Below are 6,647 nucleotides of genomic sequence, written 5' to 3'. Positions count from 1 at the left end.
ACAACTAATATTTGGACCACCTATTTGGTTTATTATTTAATTCAATTAAGTAAACCACCCAATAGAAAATCTACGTGAATATTTAATCCAATTAAATGTATACAGGCCTAAATATGCTCAATTAATAAATCCAATTTATTAATCAAGTTCAAATAATTAATAAGTCCGACTAATTAATTAAATCCATCTTCACTAATTAAGGTAATCCAATCAACAAATTAATTAGTTGAAGCCTATTTAAATTAATTCAATTAATTTAAATGTTAAGCCCAATATTTAATTAATCCAATCAATTAAATTCTTGGAGTATCCATCCTATGTATTATCCCAAATAAATGATCCAATTATTTATTTTTTCTACATGAATTAATTTAATTTGTTCCTTCTAGAATTAATTTTAAGTTAATTCCATCACTTCCACAATAATTTGTGTGTGACCCTTTAGGTCTACCCTCAACAGACCTAGATTTGCGACCATCAAAATTAGTTAAATCTAATTTAATTAATTATTTTTTAGTATTCCATAACTAGAAATGCCCGTTGCCATGCTTGACCATCTAGCAACGATCCACTAAAAACTTGGTGAATATTGGAGTGAACATTTAGTCTATGAAATCTATATGGGTACGGTCCTACTATCAATCATCTCACGGCTTTAATCTGGGTATGGAATTAGGCGTGTTTTCCCATCCTTAACTAGGAAACTATGCTTGATACTCGAGATGTGTTTACTGTATTTATCTGATCTAGAAAACCCATCCCTAATCGATCAGTCACTTTGACTAAAGACTTTGAGAGACTAAACTATCTTAGAGCGCATAGGAGACTCACTGTCACATAGTAACAGGGGATAGATCCTTTCTTAGAATCCACCATCATCACTACGTACTCCTATTGCACTAGACAAGTGTATAATGACCATATCTCACGATATAGTCACCTCTCTCTAGATCCGGGATACAATCGTTGTGTGCACTCTACTGCCATGAATCCTCAAGTCCAAGAACTGACTCCCGTACTATCAGAATCAGGATCCAGTCATTCCCATAAGTTAGTTTGCTCAAGTAACTCTCTTGCCAACTAACCAATTAAAATTGCATAGACGATGTACGTCTCTTGTCGATGAAACACACAATACTTAGTGCAAGTCCCTATAGGACTCTCGATAACCTGTCTCAAAGTCCTTAGCTTCGAACGTTTAGGTTGACCCTCGAAAGTTGGTTTAGTAGTTGCCAACTTATGTGCATCCCAACTCCATGGGTTTAACCTTTCGATTTGTGGGCATTTGTTGTGACACGAAAACACCGTTAAATGTAGTTAGTAAGCACAAGAAACACATGCGCTAATGATGAACACTTACTCTATTCATCTCATCAGTATTACTTTGATAAACATTGACGAATATGAAAACAACCAATCTAATTGGCTTTTTGGACACCTCTTCTAACAACGCAAACCATGCATTACACAAATAATATCTAATATCATAAATATTAATTCATACAATTATATGCCGAAAAATACAAATTTAATAATGCTATTAAGAAAATGGCTATCCCCTCATACATAGTGTACTATTTTTTTATTTGAAAATCATTTCCAGATTAGGCTTAGACAAAATTAATTTTGAAAAAAATCTCATTTAATAAAAAAAAATAGCCAAAATTAGAAATTTTAGAAAATGGAAAAAAATTGGAAAATTTCATTCTCCGAGAGAAAACAGTAAAATACAATTGACCGATACCTAACGGTGACCGCCTGTGCCAAAGCGCGCAGGCCTTCATGCAATAGCATGCGACCAATTACCAAAAAAAACCTTATTTCTCCATCATCGCCAGTTGCTAGCAGTGGTTGTTGCTGCCTTGTTTCGAAAAACCCTATATCTTTTATTTTTTTCTGCAAAAAATTTAAATCCTAAATATACGAATTCAATTTTTTAGAAAAAAATATAAAAAATTAGACTGCACTTTAAAATACATAATTATGTAATAAATTAAATCATGCTTTTCAAAAGCAATTTAACAGATAAAATATGTTCTAGTCATTTAATGCATATTAAATTCAATGCTGTTCAGCACCAAATACTGCTATGATACCATTGAAAAGTTGTGGATAGGTCTAGGACCGCGGTAGAAGCGTGAAATACGTTAAATTAAAATGATAAAAGAATTAATATCAAAACAAAGGGGTGTACCCTTTCATCATTCCCTAGCGTTTGGTGTAAGTTGAAATGTAGAAATATAAAATTGGACCATGCGTCTAACAAGTGAGAAAGGAATAAAAGAGAACAGAAAAATAACCATGAATTTTTCCAATATAATCTATATTATGTTCGGCTTCAATCATCGACTCCTCTCCTTTTCCCAACTATTCATTTAGAGTTCAAGTGTAGAATCCCTTTGAAGCTACTTCACACACATAGGGAAGATGGATCCAACTCTCGTGCTAGAAAGAATTAGATCCAGAGGAAGAAATGATATAGTTTTACACTATTAATTAGTGTAACCGTTTTTTTTTTTGTTTTTTGTTCTTAACTTGAATATGCTCCAAGAAAAACTCAATCAAGGAAAAAATCAGTGGAATTTCGAGGGTTATGGTTTCTGCAAGAGAGAGAGAGAATTGAAAAAATGAGGATGAAGAGTTTTGTGTGATAGCCTTTAGTGTGTTAAAAGATCTTTTTATTGAACTTATACACAATTAATTTCCACAAAACATGAACTATTTGTGAATTCAAACAATTTGGCTTAGTAGGAGTCTTCCAAAAAGCCCGCTCGACCACACGTCTTTCCAAAAGCATGTCGTAGATATGGTCTCATCAAAATTTGGCTAGGGTTTGGATATTTGGATCGGACTTGTTTTAATTTGTCCAAGAAATTACATCAAACCTAATAATAATATATTGGGTTTGTGCCTTAATCGAATTAAATAACATACCCAGTAAGAACCTCATGAGAATATTTAGTTCTGTTAAATATACAAGCCCAAATATGTTCAATTAATAAATCCAATTTATTAATCAAGGCCAAACAATTTGTTCTAACTAATTAATTTAATCATGTGATTCTTTAGGCTCATTGTCACTAGATTTTGGCTTGTTACCAACATAATTAATTTAATATTTAATTAATTAATTTTTTTTATTATTTCATAACTAGAAATGTCGGTTAACATGGGTGGCCGTCTACCAACAATCCATGGCACTAGACACTAGGTGAATGTTGGCGTGAACATTTATGCTTTGAGTTTTATACAGGTACTATCTTACCATCAGTCGTATCCCGACCTTAGTTTAGAGCATGAAATTAGGTGTTTATTCTAATCCTTGACTAAGCAACTATACTTCTTAGTCGAGATGTGTTTATTCTATTAATCAGATCTAGGAAACCCATCCCTAATTGATCAGTCTCTTTGACCAAAGACATACAAAGTCTAAACCTTCTGAGAGCACATAGATGACATCCCTATCACATATGAACAGGGAATGGATCCTTTCTTGGAATCCACTATTTTGGCTACATACTCTAACTGCACTGGTTAATGCTTATAATGACCATATCCCACGACATGGTCACCTCTTGCCAGATCACAGATGCAATATTTGCATGCATGTGCTTGCGATGATTCCTCAAGTCTAAGGATTAATCCGGTACCATCAGAATTTGAAATTTATGTCATATCAACCAAGCCTTCAAGGATTTCATATAACGATTCCTGAGAGTTAGTTCAATAAATAAACTACCTTGCCACCATCCTAGCTAAATTTTGTCTCCCTTTGATGAAATACGATACTACATTACTTAGCGTAAGTCTCTATAAGACTTTAGATGTCTTGTCTTGAGGTCCTCTACTTGGAATATTTTCGACTGACACATAGATGTTGGCATCATACCTGCCAACATATGCGCAGTCAAACATCATTAGTTTAACATTTGAGTCTGTGGGTATTTGTTGTGACATTGAAACGTCGTCCAATGTAAGTAGTAAGCACAACAAACACTTGAGCCAATTATGAATACTTACTCTATTCATTTGATCCATATTACTTTGATAAAGATTGAAGGATAGTTTCCAATCCAATTGGCTTCCTGGTCACCTATTCTAATAGCTTGCTAATCTTAAGAGGAGAAAAATCTTAAGATCATCCGTGAGCTGACTGCTTAGTGGAAGGAGGCTCATGAGCAACTAAGAACCTCTTTTTGTTGAATTGCTAACATTGACGGGGACGGAGTAGTTCCTATCTAGGTGATGTTCGCCCAAAGTTACTTGAAAACAGTTGCAGGCCCGGAGTATTGGAGTAATATAAATCCTGCACCTCCCCCATAATCAAGCTCTACTAAGGACCCAGTTGCAAACTTTGGTTGAAGAGCACATCACTGAATCCCACATCCAAATAGATCAAGCATTCTCTTTTACCTTGTAACTTTATTTAATCTTGACTTAGTTTTTATATGGTTATTTTTTCATTTTTTTGTCAAACTGCTGCTTATGGACATAGCATTTCTTTGAACTGTACTTAATGGATTGAAAAAGTTGAAGTAGATAAAAAGATCAAAATTTACAAAAGAGGAAGAAATAGCTAAGGGCCAAGTGCAAAACATAAAGGTTGAACTTGGCCAACAAATTAAAGATCTGAAGACCTCGCATGCTGCTTTGCGGGCTAAACTATATGTTACAGAAGCTAAACTCTCTAGTGTTGAGTAAAAAGTGTATGAGTGAAGTGAGGAGGTTAACGAGGTTTGAGACGCTACCCTCTAGACTAGCAAGATTGAAGGTTGATGAAATCCAACGAGAATCCGCATCAGATGTTGTTGATGCAGAACAACAATTTGAAGGTGAAAGTTGCGGGAGTTAACAGAGAAGATTGAAGAAGAAGAAGGAAGGAACACATGGCGAAGTCGTTCTCGCGTTATTGAGCGGATTAACACTTTTAACATTGCTTAAGTGAAAATGCATTTTCATCTAGCCGTTGCTTCTTGTATGTGAATAAGCGTATCAGTGTTTTTAGTCTGTTGGTTAGTTTTTCTTCTTCTGAGCATCATGCTCTGTTTATAAAAGAAGGTTTCATCCTTCTTTGTTGATACAGAGAAGCAGACAACTGAAATAGCACAACCACTTCTTGAATTTGAAACTACTTCTACAATTTTCTTCCACTTTCTTTTCATTCTTGAATTCTATCATGGCACCAGAGCAAGCAAAGATCTCAAATAACCTTCTCTGAAAATTTCTGCAATAGCCTGACACCTTGAAATCTTGTCCACCAACATTTATCCCAACAGCTTCAAACAAAAATGTCGAAGAAAGAAACAATGGAAGAGAAAATCCCTGAAGATGACTTAAGCATGAGACTGTAGGGAAATGAAAACCCAAGCATGTCCCTCGTGTCTGCGCAATTCAATGGAAACAATTACCTGACTTGGGCAAGATCCGTCAAGATAGCACTCGGAGCCAAACAAAAATTGGGCTACATTGATGGATCCTATGTGAAACCTACTGAAGACAAAGAAGCCATCGAACGGTGGCAAAGAAATGACTACATGGTAGTCTCATGGATACTGAGCTCCATATCAAAAGAGATTGCAGAAGCATTCCTGTATACCAACTCTGCCAAAGACTTATGGACAGATCTTGAAACACGGTTTGGTGAGAGCAATGGCCCACTTCTTTATCAAATTCAAAGAGAGATCACCTCCATTACCCAGAAAAATTCTACTGTTGCTGTCTATTTTACAAAACTCAAAAAACTTTGGGACGAATTAGGATCTTTGGATCCTTTGCCTGTATGCACGTGTGGAGCGAGCAAGAAGATGTCAGAGAAAATCACCTCCCAAAACCTAGTACAATTTCTTATGGGACTAGGCGACACATATGAACACGTGAAGAACCAGATATTGCTTATGGACCCGCTACCTACAGCTGCTAAAGCTTGCTCCATGGTGCACAGGATTGAGAAACAAATGGAGGTAAATTCTGGGATCTCTGAAGTTGGACGAGAAGGGGTTATGGCTGTACAAGTTGCTGAGATTAAAGAACAAGGAAATGTGAAGATGAATTTCAAGAAAGGGACAACGCTTGATAAGAAACACCTGCAATGTGATCACTGCAAGAAAAAGGGACATGTGAAAGAAGGTTGCTTTGAACTTGTAGGATACCCTGAATGGTATAAGAACATGATCGATCAGAGGAAAATTGGAAGCAGACCAACCACTGCAAGAACCATGAATTCAAGGGTTAACTATCAAGCCAACAATCTACGGACAAGCTTGAATGGAAATCCAGATTCAAACATCACAGATCTCATTAGAAAAGAGATGCACAGAATCATTCAAGAACAAAACACTAGCGAAATGAACTCCAATTTTGCAGACTTCCATGGATATGCAGGTAAAACCACTACTAATACTCAATTGTGGATTATTGATAGTGGCTCTTTAGCCCACATATGCAACTCTTTAACTGTCTTTAAAAATGCTCATAATCTTGACAACTTTTAGTCTCTGTTAAACTTCCTAATGGCAATAGCCAAGATGTCAAGATTGCAGGGGAAGTCCACATTACAGAAAGCATTATCTTGAGAGATGTTCAATATGTCCCTGCTTTTAATCACAATTTACTCTCTGTTAGTAAACTATGTAGAGATAATAACCTTC

Source organism: Sesamum indicum, linkage group LG1, assembly GCF_026168435.1.
Source record: "Sesamum indicum cultivar Baizhima isolate 11 linkage group LG1, ASM2616843v1, whole genome shotgun sequence".
Taxonomy (NCBI): domain Eukaryota; kingdom Viridiplantae; phylum Streptophyta; class Magnoliopsida; order Lamiales; family Pedaliaceae; genus Sesamum; species Sesamum indicum.
The sequence above is the reverse complement of the archived record's forward strand: the minus strand, read 5'-3'. Positions refer to the sequence as shown.